At 49.1% G+C, this 19,985-nt stretch overlaps 1 long non-coding RNA gene across 2 annotated transcripts in view; it reads left to right on the top strand.

The window, feature by feature from the left end:
* Positions 1-19,724, top strand: part of LOC138262197 (uncharacterized) — a 72,939-nt gene extending 53,215 nt beyond the window's left edge. Inside the window, exon 3 of one of the 2 annotated variants that reach the window (XR_011199215.1) lies at positions 18,895-19,724. This is a non-coding gene — a long non-coding RNA (uncharacterized lncRNA). Of the gene's footprint in view, positions 1-18,841 lie in introns of both variants that reach the window. The other variant, XR_011199214.1, reaches the window with a different exon arrangement.
* The last annotated feature ends 261 nt before the right edge of the window (positions 19,725-19,985 follow it).

The following is a 19,985-nucleotide window of genomic DNA, read 5'->3' as shown; positions in this document are numbered from 1 at the left end:
GTTGGTGGGTGTTTTACCCACTAGTTCTGGAGGGGGCATCGTGCCCTGTGCTCTTGATCCTGGGGAGTGCAAGGTCACAGCCTCTCAGGTGGGTGTCATACCCACTGGATTTGCAGGGGCCAGGCTGCACAGCAGCCCATGGAGGCAGGACTACATACCATTCACCGGCGGTGACGGCTGCTCAGTAGTGGTAGTGGTGCTGCTGCTGCTGGTGGGGGGAGGCTCCAACCCATCCCCTGCAGTCTTGGATGGCTGCACACTGGTGGTGGTGCTGCTGCTGGTGGGGGGAAGCTCCTGCCCATCCCCTGCAGCCTCGGAGGGCTTCCCACTGGTGGTGGTGGTGGTGCTGCTGCTGCTGGGGGTAAGCTCCTGCCTATCCCCCTGCAGCCTCAGACAGATGCCCACTGGTGGTGGTGGTGCTGGTGCCGCTGCTGCTGCTGGTGGGGGGAAGCTCCTGCCCATCCCCTGCAGCCTTGGACAGCTGCACACTGCTGGTGGTGGTGGTGCTGCTGCTGGTGGGGGGAAGCTCCTGCCCATCCCCTGCAGCCTCGGACAGCTGCACAACCATGGTTGGTGGTGGGGGCTCCGTCTGAGTCCCTAACCCGGGCCGCTTGTCCTCACTGCCTGCTGGTGCTGGCTCCTTGCCCTTCCTGGCAGCAGCTGGGGCTGGCTCCTTACCCTTCCTGGCAGCAGCTGGGGCTGGCTCCTTGCCCTTCCTGGCAGCAGCTGGTGCTGGCTCCTTGCCCTTCCTGGCAGCAGCTGGGGCTGGCTCCTTGCCCTTCCTGGCAGCATCTGGGGCTGGCTCCTTGCCCTTCCTGGCAGCAGCTGGTGCTGGCTCCTTGCCCTTCCTGGCAGCATCTGGGGCTGTCACCTTGCCCTTCCGGGTAGCAGCTGGGGCAGGCACACTTTTCTTGAGGCTGCCTGGTGCAGCCTCCTTCACCCTCTGCACAAGTGCCCTGGATCCTTTCCCACCATGAGTGGGTGCAGAGACAACTGGGCCTGTGGGCTGGGTGGCGGAGGTGCTTGGCTGGGTTTTTGCCACCCTGGACAGACGTGAAGGACGGGGGGGAGGGGTAGGCAAGAGGTCAATGGTGGAGAGGAAAAGCTTCTTTGGGACATTTTGGGGCGGGAAGAGGGAGAAGGTTTGGGAGTGGAGGAAGAGGGAGTGGTTGTAGGAGGTGTCTGTCTGCCGATTTTGGGTGCAGGTGCATGGGCTGGATGCTGTTGTGAGGTGGATGGCTGTTGGGTGTCTGAGTGCTTGCGTTTGTGTACTTTAGGAGGGGGGGACAGACACAGTGGGAGAGGACACAGGGGACGTGTGCATGGCTGTTGTGGAGGTGTCTGCCAGGGAGGTGTGTGTTCTGCTAGGGGTGGTGGTGATGCTGGTAGTGGATGAGGATGAAGTGCATGCAGGTGTGAGTGTAGATGCAACTGGGAGGGAGGTGGACGAGGAGGAGGAGGGGAGACAGTCGAATTTGTGGATGTTGGTATGTCTGCATCTGGATGGTGTTTGTGTGAGTGCCTGTGGGATGATGTGTGGTGCTTGTGTTTGCCTGCGCCACTCTTGTGGGTTCTCTTGTGTGCATGCTCGTCTGCCAGTGTAATTGGGATAGGTTGGGATTGAGGGAAATGGGATTGGGAAGAGGATGTTGGAGGGGGAGGGTGGAAACAGGGACAATGGCTGCCATCAGAGAGGAGGCCAGAGCCTGGATCGATCTCTGTTGGGCTGCCAAGCCAGTGTGAATGCCCTCAAGAAATGCATTAGTTTGTTGCATTTGGGCTGCCAGCCCCTTGATGGCATTCACTATGGTTGACTGCCCTACAGAGATCGATCTCAGGAGGTCAATAGCCTCCTCACTCAGGGCAGCAGGGCTAACTGGGGCAGGGCCTGAGGTGCCTGGGGCGAAGGAGATGCCCACCCTCCTGGGTGAGCGGGCACGGCCAACTCAATGAGGGGCTGCTGGGAGGGTGGTGCTGGTACGGGGGGTGGCGGATATACCTGTAGCTGGGGTGGTCACAGAGGTGTCCGCTACCACCAAGGAGCTTCCATCGGAGGAGGTATCTGTGTCTGAACTGTCCCCTCCAGTCTCCGCCGTGGTGCTCCCTTCGCCCTCTGTCCCACTGGTGCCGTTAGCGTTGGTGGAATCTGCCTCCTAGGTCCTGTGGGATGCAGTTCCCTCCATCATTAGTGCCTCTGCTCCTCCGCCAGATTATGTTAATGCACATACGGACAGGGTGATAATACAAAAAGGAGGGGGGAGAGACAAAGGATACACTTGGTCAATGGCTGCACCAACACCACCGTTGGCGTACACACCACTCTCACACACAGGGAACAGCCCTACGCACTATGCATTGCACTACCAGATATTTTACTAGCCACCAAGGCATGGGGAGGGGCACACACCGCCAAATGCAGCACACCTGGGACCCATTCAGACCTGACCAGTTGTGGATGCCTACGAGCTAGGTAGCATGATTATCCCTTCTGGACCCTTGCCACCAGGGGACCTACTCTGCAATGTCAGGCCTGGACTAGGGGCACCCACTGACACACATCCCCCACCCTGATACCACCCTACCATGCGTAAGTTGTAATGATGGGCACTGTACTCACCCCCTTGTGGTTGCTGTGATGCCCTCAAGCTCCCATCCAGCTCAGGATAAGCCACCACCAGTATGCGGGCCATCAGGGGGGGTAAGGGTTCGACGGGCACCCCTTCCTCGTTGGGAGGCCATCCGCAGCTGGGCCTCTGCCATCTTCCGTGCCCAGCGTCTCAGGTCCTCCCACCGTTTATGACAGTGGGTGCTGTGCCTACCGTAGACCCCCAGGGTCCGCACATCCTTGGCGATGGCACGCCATATACCCTTCTTTTGATGGGCACTGGCCTGCAGAGGGAATACACACAGGAAAATAGTATCAGTCAGACAGTCCTGCCTGTTACACTTATGGCCCACCATACCCGTTCACATCACCATTTACACACACATGGCCAAGCACACAACCAATACACTGTCTAGAGGACATCCACTCAACCCCCCTTACACGAGGCCTTCACACACACCATTCCATGCATTCATGCCACATGCATCATGCTCACAGTGTACTCACCTGTTGGTCTGGAGGCCCATACAGCCGTCTGTACTGGGGTAGGTCCCCATCCACCAGTGGCTCCAACTCCGCCGAGGTGAAGGCAGGGGCCCTTTCCCCGGTCACACGAGCTATTGTAGGTTCCTGACATAGGTCACAGCAGCACACGCAGTGTAGGTCCTCTCCTGTTGAAGATCAGGTAGCAAGTGATGAATATGATATAAAATGGCTGTCACGTCCGCGGCGGTGCATACCGTCACCACCGACGTACATCACCATTGGCCACTGTAACCCATAGGGCCCAAGGTTAACCAATGAGGAGTTGCACGACGGTTCCCGTCCGCCTTCCGCAAGGGCACACAACGTCAGCGGAATTACCTCACTTCCACCTGTCCCTCCACACAGGACATGCAGGCGCCATTTCAGGGGGGGGCAGGCCCTGGATAATAACTGCATCACAGTTAGAATTTGGACATACAGGACAAATCCCACTTACCCAATACAAATTGACATCATGCATTGTACTGTTGTGGCTCTAATGTTCAGTTTGTGACCGGTTCCTCACTCTTTTGCCCCATAGATTGCTATCGCTGTGGATGAATAGGAGATGGAGACATACCCCCGTGTACAGACCCCTGGTGGACTTGGCAACACTGGAGGACAGGCACATCATCCTCACCTATAGACTGGACAGGGCCACAATCACAGAGCTGTGTGCCCAATTGGAGCCTGACCTGATATCTGCTATCCGTCACCCCACTGGGATCCCCCCTCTTGTGCAAGTGCTACCAGTGCTCCATTTCCTGGCAACTGGTTCTTTCCAAGTGACAGTGGGCTTGGCAGCAGGAATGTCACAGCCAATGCTCTCAATAGTGCTGACCAGAGTGTTGTCTGCCCTGATTAAACACATGTGCAGCTACATTGTTTTTTCCCAGGTGGAGGATTTGGCCAAAGTGAAATCTGACTTCTATGCAATGGGACATATCCCCAACATCATTGGGGTGATTGATGGAACTCATATTGCATTTGCCCCTCAGTCACAATGAACAGGTGTACAGAAATCGTAAGAGTTTCCAATCCATGAATGTACAGATGGTGTGCTTGGCGGACCAGTACATCTCCCATGTCAATTTCTAAGTATCCTGGGTCAGTGCATGATGCCTTTATCCTGAGGAATAGCAGCATCTCAAATGTGATGGCTCAACTACAGAGGCACAGGGTGTGGCTAATAGGTGAGCCCTGGTTCCCACCCAGTAGGTGTTGGTGTATGGGTATGGTGTGGGCCATATGGGATAATGTGTGGCTAAATGTTGTCCCTCGATATTTGCAGGTGACTCTGGTTACTCCAACCTATCATGGCTACTGACCCCTGTGAGGAATGCCAGGACAAGGGCAGAAGAAAGTTACAATGAGGCACACGGACAAACAAGAAGGATAATCAAAAGAACCTTTGGCCTCCTGAAGGCCAGGTTCAGGTGCCTCCATCTAACAGGTGGATCCCTGTGCTACTCACCCAAGAAGGTCTGCCAGATCATCGTGTCATGCTGCATGTTGCACAACCTTGCCTTGAGACACCATGTGCCTTTTCTGCAGGAGGAGGAGGCTGGAGATGGCCGTGTGGCAGCAGTGGACCCTGTGGACAGTGAGGATGAGGAGGCAGAGGATGAGGATGAGGACAACAGAACAGCAGCCATCAGACAGTACTTGGAATGACACACAGGTAAGACAATGTTAGTTTACATTTCATTGTCAATTTCTTGTATATCTTTGGCACTGGCATGCTGTTATTCCCTACTTCTATGCCCACTTACTGTACCCTTTGGCAATTCATTTTCCAGATGTTGGTGCCCCACTATCGCTCTTGTGTGATCACTGCAGCCAAATATAGGTCTTTCCTATGTGCACAATTACTGCACAGTTGAATTGTAATGTTTGAACCTGGCTAAGCGAATACATACTTTAAAAATGTGACATACTCCATACTTGTTTTTTTTTCTCCCAAGGGTGTTTATTGAAGTGCTAAGAAGATGAGGGGCAAGTGCAAGGGGATGGGGTGATGATGGAGGAAAGTCCAGGATATTGTTCCAGTCTATTTGTAGCACAGGTGCATTGTGTCCATGGGACACAGGAAGGGGGCAATGGCAGTTCAAGGTGGACAGGGTGACAGAGTGGGACACAAGGGTGACAATCAGGAGAGTCTCATTTCCTGGCAGGGTCTTGGCAATAGTCTCTGGCTTCTGCCTGGATCGCAGGGAACGTTTGTGGGGTGGTTCTCCTTCTGCAGGGGGAGGGGTGCTGGTGGCCTGTTGGTCCTATGGCTGGGCCTCGTGTCCACTAGCGGCAACGGAGATGGAAGGCTGTTCAGATGTCTGGCTAGTGGTAGGTGCCCGCTGTTGTGAGACTGCCTCCCTCAAAATGTTGGCCATGTCTGCCAGCACCCCTGCAATGTAGACCAGGGTGGTGTTGATGGCCTGCGAGTCCTCCCTGATTCCCTGATACTGTCCCTCCTGCAGCCACCTGTTCTCCTGCACGGTGTCCACGATCTGGCCCATCGTGTCCTGGGAATGGTGATATGCTCCCAGGATCTCGGTGAGTGCCTCCTGGAGAGTTGGCTCCCTGGGTCTGTCCTCCCCCTGGTGCACAGCGGTCCTCCCAGTTTCCCTGTTGGCCTGTGCCTCTGTCCCCTGAACTGTGTGCCCACTGACCCCAGGTCCCTGATTGTCTTGGGTATGAGAAGTGGCCTAGGGTCCCTGTAGAGGTGGACACATTGCTGATTGATGTGTCCTGGGGACAGAGGTGTGGGTACGCTGGGTGGGTGCTGTGGTTGTGTTTCCAGTTGGGGGAGGCTCTGGGGTGGTGTGCGACTGGGCCTGGGTAACCGACTGTCCAGAGGTCCCTGATGGGCCAGGTTGGTCATCCAGATCCAGGCGCCCAGAGTTTCTGTCATTACTGTGGGCTTCCTCAGTTGGGGGTCTGAATAGTGCTGGCACCTCTCCTCCTCTGATATTGGCTGGGATACCTGTGGGGATGTAAATGAAGTGTTATTGTTTCTGTGTGTGACATTTTGTGTATTGGTGGGTTGCCCTATTTGGTTGTATTTGCCCTGGCAGCTTTCACTTGTGTAAGTTGGTATATGGTGGGCTAGCTGATTCTCTCTAGTGTGCATGCTTTGGTGATAGGTGTCCATGCAGGCCTGTGAGTGATGTCCATGCATTGGTAGTGCATGCAGTGCTTGGCATTGGAATGAGTGGGATGTGATGGTGGGGTGTGTGGGAGGAGGTGGAGTGATGGGAGTGAAGGTGAGCGTGAGGGTATGTAATGGCATGTAGGTAGGGGGTAGTAGTAGTATAGAGTTGACTTACCAGAGTCCAGTCCTCCTCCTACTCTGGCCAGGCCTTCAGGACGCATGATTGCCAAGACTTGCTTCTCCCATGTTGTTAGTTTTGGGTGAGGAGGTGGAGGTCCACCATTAGTCCTCTGTACAGCGAGTTGGTGTCCTGCTGCATTGGAACGTACCTTCCCCCGTAGGTCGTTCCACCTCTTCCTGATGTCATCCCTGGTTCTTGGGTGCTGTCCCACGGCGCTGACGCTGTCCACGATTCTCCACCATAGCGTCATCTTCCTAACTATAGATATCCGCTGCACCTGTGCTGCAAATAGCTGTGGCTCTACCCTGATGATTTCCTCCACCATGACCCTTAGATCCTCCTCTGAGAATCAGGGGTGTCTATGTGGTGCCATGGTTGTTGTGTGAGGTGTGTAGGTGAGGGTGTGTAGGGTAATGTGTTGGGGTGTGTGATGTGGGGTGCGTGAGTGGTGTATGGGTGTGAGTGGCATGTGGCTCTGGTTGTGTGAGTGGTCTTGCTGTCTCTCTCTGGTGGCAATTATTTGTAGTCATAAAGGGTTGTGGGTAATGTGGGTGTGTGTTTTACAGTGGTGTGGGAGTGGTGTGTGTATGGGTGTCAGGTGTGTGTTATTTAAATGGACCAATGTAGTGTTGTTTTGTATGTGTGTGTGTATTTTGAGCGCGGCGGTATGTACCGCCAAGGGTTTACCGCCATTGAATGTCCGCGTGGTGATTCATGGGTCATAATTTGATGGGCGTTGTTCTGTTGGGGTAACGGTGTGGGTTTGGATACTGCCAGTTTATCACTGACCTTTGGTGTGGCGGACTTATGTCTGTGGCTGAATAGTGACGGATTGGTGTGTGTGTATCATAATATGGTGAACGGATATCCGCAGTAGTATGTTGGCGGCAGTCAGCATGGCAGTAAGTGGAATTTACCGCCAATGTCATAATGAGGGCCTTAATTTCTTCCGCAGTGGGGCTGAATGCTACGTAAACACAAGTCAGCAAACCATAACCAGTTATGTATCCAACCACCTTTATGGCATTAATTTGTCCAATACTTGATGGTTGAGCCTTGATGGTCTCTTCGTCTATCCCCCTGTGTCCTGCATGTGTGTTGTTTGTTACTCTATAACAGCCATCTGTTTATGTGTGTATGTGTGTGCTAGTTTGCCTCATTGCACATGGGTGCCCTTATTTGCTATCTGTTTGTGCACACGGCTCACCAAGTGGCGCCATGTCATGTATGACATCCCCAGTCCACAGCACATTTCATCACTCTGTATTTGTCTGCCTGCTTCTTTCCCACAGGACAATCCAACAGTCAATAAAAATACAACAGATCACACAGTGACATCAGTCACCCTTGACCCTGGTCAACAAACAGTCTCAGAATCAACATACAAATCTACCTCTACTGTATATTGTTGGATACAACCCGAGCATCATATGTATACAATATGACTGCAAGCCAAATGGTTCCCTGGCGTTTCCCATCTCAGCAACACTTGCATGTCTACTCACTAGTCCATTTATCAAACGCCCAGGGGAAGAGAACTGAAATATGCAACACCCACATGCAGACAACAGTGCTTCAAAGACATATAACCAGCACAGGCGTCTCTAAACACAACCATCGACTCAGGGCAAGGGCAATAAAATGACTGCCATTGACTTGAAACTAATAATGTAATCTATATATATATATATATATATATATATATATATATATATATATATACACACACACACATAAATATATATTTATATACATATATATATACACACACACACACACACATATATATATATATATATATATATATATATATATATATATATATATATATATATATATATATACATATACACACACACACACATATATATATAGATATAAATATATATTCTGTATCTAAGGCCCCATGCCCTGTCCATCAAAGAGATGTCACGCTGAGGGCCGCAGCAGGAAACCAATCGACTTCACAGTGCGCTGCACAGCAGGCTTGGCAGTGCCTCAGAAGAGGGCTGCTTCGGAAACATTGTACGGATTGTTAATCTAGGCTAAGAATAGCTCTGCTGCCTCGAAAGTCCTTTGTTCGCAGCTGGCTTCAAAAAGCAGGGTTATGTTTCTAGGAACAAATTAGCTCTCAACAGAAAGAGAATACAGGGAAGTCTAACCAGGGGTGAACTCTAGAGACATGGAGGTATGCCAACAGAGCCAGGCAGCTGAAAGGTTTATAAGCGGTGTCTGTTATGTTATATTGATTTGTATAGCACACTAATCACCCGAGAGGGTATCCAGGCGCTTGGGCATGTGTGTAGTTTTGTGGTGCCTAAGGTGCTTATACGAAGAGCCAAATCTTCAGCTTCTTGTGGTACTCAAGAAGTGAGGAGTAGGCTCTGATTTGAAGAGGGAGGTCATTCCATGTCTTTGGTGTGATGTAAAAGAATGAGCGACCACCAGTTTTGTGGATGCCGGGAAAGTGTGCGAGTGAGGCAGAGCATAGATGTCTGATGGGTCCGTGAAAGTGTATGCGGCTGATTACGTATTCTGGTCCTGTGCTGTGTAGGGCTTTGTATGTGTGAGTGAGGAGTTTGTATTGGTGGCGCTTGTGAATGGGGAGCCAGTGAACCTTCCTGAGGTGGGGTGTGATGTGGGTGTGGCGTGGGAGATCAAATGTGAGTCTTTTCTTGGTCTCTGTTGTGAAAGGCAACAGCCTGACCCTTTGGGTTCCTCCTGTGAGGAACGAACAGATCCATTTGCGAGCGAGTCTTTGTCTGCCAATCTCATGGAGTCTTCTGATGAGGGTGTTATGGGCGACAGTGTGGAGGGCCGCCGGGAGGTCGAGCAGGATGAGGGGGTGCAGTTTCTTCTTGGTCCAGGATGATTTGAATGTTATTGGTGTCCGCGATGAGTGCTGCTTAGAGGCTGTGGTTGTTTCTGAATCCTGATTGAGTGTAGTCTAGCAGATGGTGAAATGTGAGGTGCTTTTCAAGGTTTGTAAAGGATCAGCACACATAGAAAGAGGAAAAAAACTTTCCTGCACAAAACAATCATGCATGCAACGCAGCCCCCCTTGCACTCGTGCCCCCACCATGCACAGTTTATTCTTCAATAAATTAACTGCTAATGTTTCATTGATATTTTTATTGACGTTATAAAAGTTGTCATGAGTACTATAATATCTTGGGTAATTAGCAGTGCATGGCAAGGGCACGAGTTATAGTTACATTAGTGCGCAAGTTATAGTAACTCTAACTATAATTGCTGAGTTCTATGATTTTCTGAGAGTAAATTCAGAAGCTAACTATAACATCCCTGTAACCTTTGTTTTTTAAAGTGAATTTCTATGTTTTTTAATTTTATATCCTAACTATAATGTCCCTGTAACCTTTGTTCTTTTCAGTGAATTTCTATGTTTTTTTTAACGTGAAGTAATTTTAATCACTAAACGTTATTCCAACCACTGGCCATGTGTGACAGGGGTTGGGCGCAGGGTCTGGCTTGTGGTCAGGTTTCACAGGCAACTTGCCATAACTACCCAACCCTGCACCACGAACGGCCATCGGCCATGCATGTTCTTGGATTGGACCCAGGGCCTGGCCTGCGGCCAACCACCTATAACACCCAACCCCATTCCATGCATGGCCTTAACTCCCTGTAACAAGCCGCACCCACATGCATAAGTCTCTGAGTGGGTCTGTGAGATTGTGCATGAGTACCTCAGTGGGTCCGTCAGTGGGTGCATGGGTATCTAAGCAGGTCTGTGAGTGGGTGAATGAGTCTCTGAGTGGATGTGTAAGTGGATGCATGACTCTTTGAGTAGGTCTGTGAGTGGATGCATGACTGTCTGAGCGGGTCTGTAAGTAGGTATGTGGTTTTCTGAGTGGGTCAGTGAATGGGTGCGTGAGGGTCGGAGTGGGTTTGTGAGTGGGTGCCTGAGTGTCTGAGTGGGTCTATGAGTGGGTGCGCGAGGGTCTGAGTGGGTCTATGAGTGGGTGTGTGAGCATCTGTGAATAAGTACATGAGTCTCTAAGTGGGTGTGTGAGTGGGTGTGTGAGTGGGTGGGTGTGTGAGTGTCTGAGTGGGTCTGTGAGTGGGTGCATGAGTGTATGAGTGGGTATGTGAGTGAGTGTGCAAGTGGGACTGTGAGTGGGTGGGTTAGTGTCTCAGTGGGTCTGTGAGTGGTGCATGAGTCTCTGAGTGGGTCTGTTAGTGAGTGCATGAGTCTCTGGGTGGGTCTGTGAGTGGCTGTTTGAGTGAGTGTATCTCTGAGTGGGGGCATGAGTGTCTGAGAGGGTCTGCGAGTGGCTCTGTGAGTGGGTGCATGAGTGTCTAAGTGGGTCTGTGAGTGGGAGCATAAGTGTCTGAGTGGGTCTGTGAGTGGCTGTGTGAGTGTCTGAGTGGGTCTGTGAGTGGGTTCATGAGTTTCTGAGTGAGTCTGTGAGTGGGTTCATAAGTGCCTGAGTCGGTCTGTAAGTGGGTGCATGAGGGTCTGAGTTGGTCTGTGAGTGAGTATGTGAGTGGGTATGTGAGTGGGTGTGTGACTGGCTGAGTGGGTCTGTGAGTGGGTGCGTGAGTGTCTGAGTGGGTGTGTGAGTGGGTGTGGGATTGTTTGAGTTGGTCTGTGAGTGGGTGAATGAGTGTATGAATGGGTTTGTGATTGGATGCATTAATGTCTGAGCGGGTCTGTGAGTGGATGCATGTGTGTCTGAGTGGGTCTGTGAGAGAGTGCATGAGTCTCTGAGTGTGTCTGTGAATGGGTGTGTGAATGTCTGAGTGGGTCTGAAAGTGAGTGTGTGACTCTGAGTGGCTCTGTGAGTGGGTGCATGAGTGTCTGAGTAGGTCTGTGAGAGGTTGCATGAGGGTCTGAGTGGGTCTGTGAGTGGGGCTGTGAGGGTCTGAGTGAGTCTGTGAATGGGTGCGTGAGTGTCTGAGTGGGTGCGTGAGTGTCTGAGTGGGTCTGAATGTAAATGTGTGATTCTCTGAGTAGGAGTGTGAGTGGGTGCATGAGTGTCTGAGTGGGTGCATGAGTCTTTGAGCACATCTATGAGTGAATGAATTAGAGTATGAATGAGTCTGCAAATGCTTTTTTTTGCGTTGGTGTTATTCGTAAATTTGTCGCAACATTACACGGGGGACGACACTGAGCGTCGGGATGTATACGCAAATATTGTGCATGGTGAAAAAAATAATTTTAAGCTCAGAATTTAACCCTCAAACTACCCTATAACACACCCCTGGGGTCAAGGTACCTCCACCCTGACCCCTTATACCACTTTTTATTTTATTTTTCATCCCCGGGGACTGTCTCCCGTAACCTAAAATGGTGGGTGCAAATTTCTGGTCATGTTGCGACCAGCCAATCACAGCATTCGTGGTGGCGCGCGCATTTGCAGATACACCGCAATCATCGCAAATTTGTCGCAACGGATCCACAGCTCTAGATATACAAATTTATTTTCTCAAAAACTACTGAGATTTACACCAAATAAAAAAAAACACAATCTTTCAGAACAAACTCTAGCTTTCTGCCAAATTTTGTGTAATTCTGTCCAGCGGTTCAGGCTGTAGTCATGTTTAAAACTCCTATGGGAAATAACATGGAAAACACACTTTTTTTGACCCCCATTGTTCTTGGCCCCTGCTTCATGGATCATCCTAAAACTTTCCATGCACAGCAAGAATCACTGGCACATTTGTTTGGAAACTTTCGTGAAGATTCGTCAAACAGCGCTAAAGATATAGGCAAGTAAAAAAATGCTTTCCCTATGGAAACATGTTCCAAACTATAACTACCTACTGGCGACCGTCAGTAGGTAATAGATATAGATATATGTATTGGTATATAGATATATGTATAGATATATAGATATATGGATACAAAACAATAATATAATCAATTTAACATTAGGTTACATGGGGTGTTATTTTATTTCCCTATCACCATTGCTTTCCATGGTAATGTGTTATGCATGGGCATGTGTGGTGCCTGACTTAGTCCAAAGCTGGGCTGTAGTATATTTACACCTGCTTTAATACCTTAAATGCTGAAGAGTACTTTTCCAATAGCAATATTCTTACTCTTTTGTGGGTGGGCGTGTTTCCAGTAGCTTGACCTCCCTAAACCTCACCTTAAATTTCCTTATACCGCTCACATTTAGTGGTACGTATTCCCCATTTTCCAGCTACTCCCCCTTGTCCCTTCCACATTTACTACTGAAACATGCACCTACGTGTGTGGATAACTCCACCACCGTGGAGGAGATCTATGCACAGAAAGATAGGAGAAGGAGTTGTGGAGGTCTCTCACACTAGGTTTGGCAAAAAATTTCGTAGTATTTAAGTAGTACTCCTGTTGCACTAATTTACGTACTACGAAATGCAACTTGTGAATGGGCCCCTTTATTTCTTTGTCAGGCGACACTTATGCTCTGATGTTCTGCAGGGTCGGCTCTAGGGTGGTGCGATCGGTGCCACTGCACCGGGTGCTGACTTTGGGTGGGAAAACCAAACAAACACAAATGATTGACAGAATGTGGAACCAATCAAACATTCACCCCCAGTCACAGATCTGGGTTTAGTCCATCAATTATTTTGCTCAATATGCCACCCTAGTTTGGACCCAGCCATATGCAAATCAGTCTTGACCAGGTTCCCCATGGTAACAGTCCAGCCCGAACTGCCAGGTAGGTCCTCCCTAGACCGGAAACAAGCATCCTGGGACCAGTTTCAGGGTATCACCCTTCATCAGCCAGGCTAGCTTGAATCCAATCGCATAGTGAGATCGGGACCCACATCTGGTCATACCCAGCGTATTTATGGTAGCAAAAGCAAACAAACACAAATGATGGACGGTATGCGGAACCAATCAAACATTCACCCTCGGTCACAGATCTGGGTTTAATCCATTGATTCTTTTGCTCACCATGCCACTCCAAGTTGGACCCAGCCATATGCAAATCAGTCTTGACACTGTTCCCCATGGGAACAGCCCAGATCGAACTGCCAGGTGGGGGCGCCATGCTTGCAAGTATATCATGATTTGAAAAGCACCTGCTGCAGCGTTACTTACCTCCAGCAATTTTCAGGCAACAATAAAAATGTCAAGGTAACCCTGGAGAGGAATGTTCTGCCTGGAGGGAGATCGGAGTTTTGGTGGGTACTGCTAAAGGGTGGTAGTGAGGCCATCCGCGGCGGAGGTAGTCATTGGTGGGGGGCGCCAACAAACATTGTCGCACAGGGTGCCACCAGCGCTAAGGGTGGCCCTGATGTTCTGGTGCCATACATGTGGACTCGGCCACATGACATAGCTTTGCAGACCCTTACTAGGTTACGGAGTGGAGAGGAGAATGCAGCAGTCCTTTTCCAGGGTACACAGTGCATGAGTGTCTGAGAGGGTCTGTGAGTGGGTCTGCGAGTGGGTGCATGCATGTCTGACTGGGTGTGAGAGCGTCTGAGTGGGTCTGTGAATGGGTGCGTGAGTGTCTGAGTGGATCTGTGAGTGGGTGCATCACTGTTTGAGTGGGTCTGTGAGTGGGTGTGTGAGCATCTGGTGCGTGAGGGTCTAAGTGGGTCTGTGAGTGGGTGAGTGGGTCTGTGAGTGGGTGTGTGAGCATCTGAGCGGGTCTGTGAGTGGGTGCATGAGGGTCTAAGTGGGTGTGTGAGTGGGTGCGTGAGTGTCAGAGTGGGTCTGTGAGTGGGTGCATCAGTGTCAGAGCGGGTGTGTGAGTGTGTGAGTGTCAGAGTGGGTCTGTGAGTGGGTGCGTGAGGGTCTAAGTGGGTCTGTGAGTGGGTGCATTGCTGTGAGTGGGTGCATCAGTGTCACAGTGGGTGGGTGAGTGGGTGCGTGAGTGTCAGAGTAGGTCTGTGAGTGGGTGAATCAGTTTCAGAGCGGGTGTGTGAGTGGGTGCGTGAGTGTCAGAGTGGGTCTGTGAGTGGGTGCATCAGTGTCAGAGTGGGTCAATTTCAGGACAAGCGTCCAGGCGTGAAGCTGGAACACGGAGGGCCGATAGGACAATGGGCAGGGCCGGTAGGAGGAAGAACGGAAGAAGAAAAACCTGGCTTCTTGCCTAGGATCCCACCTACTTCCTCAGTAGCCAAGTTACTCCCTTTTAGTCTCAACTTTCCATCAGTAGCATTGAGAGCAGTGTAGACTTACTCATGTAAGCAAGTGTGGATTTAGAACTCAGCTGGGAGTGTGACATGGTACCCAATGTCCAGCCACAACAATATCCAGGGCCACTGGATTTATGCGGCAATGGAGGACTAAATTGTGCAGCAAAGTAGACTAAGTTATGCATCAAGAAAGGCGAATTAGGCAGCACGTAAACAGCACATTCTGTGGCAGTGCAGATTCGAGACAAATGAATACTGTACACACACAGTTTCACCTTACTGGTGCCAGTTGACACACAAATGCAGTAATCAGCAACATAACGTGTGCAAGGGGCCTGCCACAGCGAGACAGCGTGTGTGGTGCTTGATTCTTTAAGTACATTTTGGATCATTTGAGCTAGAGTTTTTTTGTTTTTTGTTTGCTGACAACTGCAAATGAAGCAGCACTGCTGACTATACTGCAAATGCAGTAAAACCATCATGTTGTAGAAAACACTGTGTCTCAGAATCACATAATTGCAGGGGTGCTGTTTACATCATCTAGGGCCCTTTCTGTCAGTGCTTAATTTGTAAATAAAAATGTGCCTGTGCCCCAAAGCTCTCTTTTGAAACACGCTGCTACTGCGTTTAAATGCTCGAGCACAGAATACGGCGTTATAATAAAGCTATCTCGGGCCTCTTTGATCCATTTACTGCCACGCCCTGCCCCTTCAGCTCACTCTTGCAGCTTTCTGCTTTCTCCCTTTGCGACACGTTTTCGTTTTTCTCTTCCTCCGTCTTTCCCATATGTGTCTTTTGCTCGCAGTAAATGCCTGATGCAGAAAACTAAGTGCTGGCCCCCAAAAATAAGTGCTGCTGCCCCGCACCAGAAACCACCAGCTCAAATTAAGCACTGCTTTCGGGACACAGAAAACAACCCAGTCTTCTTACCCATTTTAACATCATCAAAACTGCTCAGCAATAAGAGTTGAAAAATGTCAATTTCTTTGACGGTGCCCAGTTCGGTGGTAACGCGTATTCTGATATAATTCATTGTGTTCAGTAAAGGAAGAACAGGCAGAGACCGGCCACCTTTTGAGAACAAGACACAGCTCTATATATTTTTTTAGGGCTTAGAAGTTGTGCTTCAAAGTGCTATACTTAATACATAAAAGTGTGCTTGAAACTGATGACAAACATTAGTGTCCCCTGTCTGTCCTCAGGCGACTCCAACGCTTGACATGTCAGTTTAACTCTAGTTAACGAATGCTAATAATATGTACATAGCTCTGACTACATCTGCCCTTTGCCCTGGCATTCTCTGCAGCTCGGGACTGCAGGAGGATAGCTCAGTGGGCATGAGCCAGTGCTGCAGATTTCTTGCTCGGAAGGCAACAGCCCTCCTGTTCGAGCAAACCACAAAAAGGTGCGCTTTGAACTGGATAAGGCGCGGGTCACGTGGGTGTTTGATGGACCAGGGCAGCGAGCTTTGGTGCTGGTAATGCCAGCTCAGGACACCTTTCAGGAGACCAGCTACGAATCCAAGCTTTGCGAACACAAGCTCCTGGTGCCAAAGGTGTCCTGGGGTGGCAGCTCCCACTTGACCTCCCGGGTGTCATATCTGTAGAGTGCTAATTTCGGTGATGGCTTGTTATAATTAGGGGTGGGTGAAGAATTCCACTCCGCTGGCGGAGTTCGTGAAGTTTAACTCACTTCTACACTGAGTGCAGAGTTACGAAAAACTCTACAAAGTGCTTTAGAGGGAGTTTTTTCTCTTGCTCGCGCTCAGCAACGTTAAGTTGGCAAAGTGAGAGAAGTCGCTGAGTTGGCGAGCGAGATTTCTCAGCTTGAGCGGTTGCGGTAGGTCACGGCTGCTTACGGTGAGAAAGCTGCTGCTCGAGTAGAAAATCTACTTGAGCGGCACAAAGAAGTTAGCGCCCCCTGGCACTCTGCGTGATGGCATTCGCTTTGATTTTACAGCGCGGGAGAAACTTCTGGTGCTGAAAATCAGCGTGAACAGCACGGGCACTCTGCGTGATGGCATTCGCTTTGATTTTACAATGCAGGAGAAACTTCTGGTGCTGAAAATCAGCGTGAACAGCGCGACTTACTCAAACTTCGCCGCTTGCAGAACTCTGCGTACCGCAGTGGAGTTTTGTCGGCACTCTGCGGAGTTCCCCATAGCAGAACACCGTGAACTACACCCAGGCCTAGTTACAATATTCCAGTGGTGGGAGGACCCATTGGTCATGAGACACACACTTCATTGGTTGGAATTAAGTGGGAACAAAGGGTCATCCGAGGTCAGAGTTTTACAGGAGCTTTAAACCTGGATAACCTGGGAAGTATTAGTGATGTGAGGATGGTACAGTGGATCTAAGCTCACCCCAACCAGCCCTAGACAGTTGTCTATGAAAATGGGGATCCATGAAGTTTCCCTCGTGCTCTGGAAAGTGCCGTACAGGCTCCCACAACATCAAGGAGGTCCTGTTGCCTAGCTCAGGACACACTCTCAGTCAACAGTGGGTCACCTTCCACCGGATGGATGGGAGGGTGAGCAGGGGACAGGTCTGGGGCAGTTCAGGATCAGTAGCAAGTGAAGTCCTTTGAAATCTGCTACCCATTCTCATCCCCTTGGGAAGCATTCAATGGTTATTGCTTCTCAGGTCTGATCCAGGTCTTCTGAGATGATCCTTGTGATCTTGGGCAGGCACTCTCCATCAATATCGCGACATGCGGCTCTTAACCAGTGGGTTTGGATTGACTATCGCTTCTCTGGGTATGCCACTCACTGGTCATCTATGAGGGGCAGGACGGTAGGACTTTCCCTTCAGGTCCTAAGCCTCCTCCCTGCGTTGGCACCTTTGGGTGTCCTGTTAAGATGCCCTTCTCTGGGCTGCTGATGCAGAGCTTGACATGAACTGAAGAACTATACAAGGTACTGACTCGCATCCTCTTTCCAGGATTCCTCCATAGAGAAAGAAGCGAGGGGCAGCAAATGTACGTTAATATGTGGACGGGGGGGTCAGAAGGTAGTCCCTCTAAGGTTCAGCCAGTGGATTGTTCCAGTTCAGGACTTTTTGCTGAACGTGGACTGCAACCCAGACACAAGATACAGGGGAAAGTCCTATGGGTGGATGCAGGGTAAGACTGCTGCTTCCAGGCTAGGGAAGCCAGAAAACAGCATTAACGCCAACACACAGGTCACAGCAACAAGCAATGTGAACTAGGAGAAGAAACACGTCTAGTAGCACGCGGTGTCCATGAGTACCACATGTAGGCAGGAACACACAACATACGCTCCTGGGGCAAAGCGTGAAGTGGGCTGGAACTATTGGGAATGATGTTCCCAAGATTTTTTACTTTCGTCAAAACAGTTCTCATACTTTTTTGGTAAAGAATAACCTTTTCTGCCTGTTAATGACAACGTTATGCGGCTTCTTCTTAAAAGGAACTAAGGAGATGAAGATTGGTTTAATCTGTATTTGTTTTTAATTTCGGATGTGTACATTATATGGAGGCCTGGGTGGACGTCATGGAGTTCTGCAATATGGAGTTCCGCGAGCTGCAGAGATTGGATAAGTTGTGCTGATTTTCAGTGCAGGAGTTTCTCCCGCAGTGAAAAATCAACACGAACAGCCTCACGTGGAGCGCCAGAGAATGCTAACTTCTTTCTACTGCTCGAGTAGACTTTCTACTCGAGCTGCAGCTTCCTCAAGGCGAGCAGCAGCTTTCTTATTGTGAGCAGTCACGACATACCGCAACCGCTCGCATTGAGAAATCATGCTTGCGCTCACCAACTTAGCAATTTCTCTTGCTCACACTCGCCAACTTATCATTGGTGAGTACGCGCGAGAGAAAAAACTCTGCTCTGCGTCAACTCACTGAGTTTTATGAAACTCCGCGCTTTATGCGGAGTGGTAGAAACTCTGCGAACTTTGCCAGCGGAGCGGAATTCTTTGCCCACCCCTAATTGTTAGCATTCATTGATTAGAGTGAGACTCACTATGCATGTTACTGAGAGAGCGTAGTTTAAATATTACATATTATAGACGTGAAATGCTTATGTCTAACGATGCTGTTTTAATAGAATATTAATTGAAGCGTATTCATAAACTTGAAGAATTTTTCATATGTATAAACTAATGTCGACTGTAAGAAATAATCGTTTATAGTTTGCCTAACTGAGCACATTAACACATATAAAACTGCATTCATTGGAACCATATATCCTAAGTTAGTGTGAGTCGAGAACTAGCTGTGTAACTCTCATATTAAAGCATATTTTCTGTTTCTCCAGTGTGCTGACTTGCAAAAGACCATGACCCAGCGATTGTTCTTTTCTCTTACTAGTTTGCAACATCACCCATCTTTCCCATCCGCATGCTAGTAGCTTTCATATAAAAGATATGTGCTTCGAAACAATAATAGACACTTCCAAGGACGGTGAAGCGAGAAGAAGAGAACTTTTGACCTGATATGTACAAAAGACGATGAAGTAACCCCGGATGTGCCACCTACGAAAAACGTCAATTATGAAGACCAATTAGGAACTAGGGAATTATCGTGAAATGACAAATGCATTACTTAATGTATAATTTAATAGGCTACCGATAGTGGGGTGTAGTGACTGACCAATAGAATTTTGGGGGAATGTATTACGACAAAGGTTTAAAAACCCATGACACACGAGACAAGAATTATTAGGTAGGGAATGATATCGATTGCATCCAGAAACTCTGTCACTTTATTTGGTGATTGAGACTTAGACAAAACCATCCTCGTCCATAGACTGCCCCATTACACTTTCCTCCTTATGAGGAGAGTGTCCCTTGCCTCTAACTTAGATAGACTGACGGTGAACTAACTGATGTCCTGAAGACGAAGACTGATTCTGTACGCTGTCCTATTCTGAGGAGGGTAAATATAATCATTGATAACGGAAATGCATTCATTTGCCTTTTCTTTCTAGGTACCAACTGCTGTATGTTTTTTTGATTAGAGACCTTAGTTAGATGTTTTCTAAATTGGTGTTCAAAATTGTTTTGCATGAAGCCCAACATGCCAATGCTAATTAGAGGTTAGACGAGACTTTCGTCCCGACTGACAAACTGACGTGACTGACATAGTGCAATGCTGAACTAATATCTCTAGAAGGTTCTATGTACTACGATCTACTTATAGTGAACTGATTGTCTATGTTTCTGATCTTTGCATTATTGAAAACATATTATGATTGTTATCTTGTGATTATGTTTATTTGCTTCTTGGTTTTGATATTGATGCTTTTGCTATTAGATTGTAATCAATAGGGAATAAAATTCATAAAACTCCATTAAGGTGTGGTTATTCGTGACTGAAAGGTCATGATTGCACCGAAGGTTTATTAATGACTAAAGTGAGATATGTTTTGGTGTTACTATTGACAATGTTATCGATATATT

Source organism: Pleurodeles waltl, chromosome 10 (genome assembly GCF_031143425.1).
Source record: "Pleurodeles waltl isolate 20211129_DDA chromosome 10, aPleWal1.hap1.20221129, whole genome shotgun sequence".
Classification (NCBI taxonomy): Eukaryota; Metazoa; Chordata; class Amphibia; order Caudata; family Salamandridae; genus Pleurodeles; species Pleurodeles waltl.
Note: the sequence above shows the minus strand (reverse complement) of the source record. Positions and strands in the feature narration are given on the sequence as shown.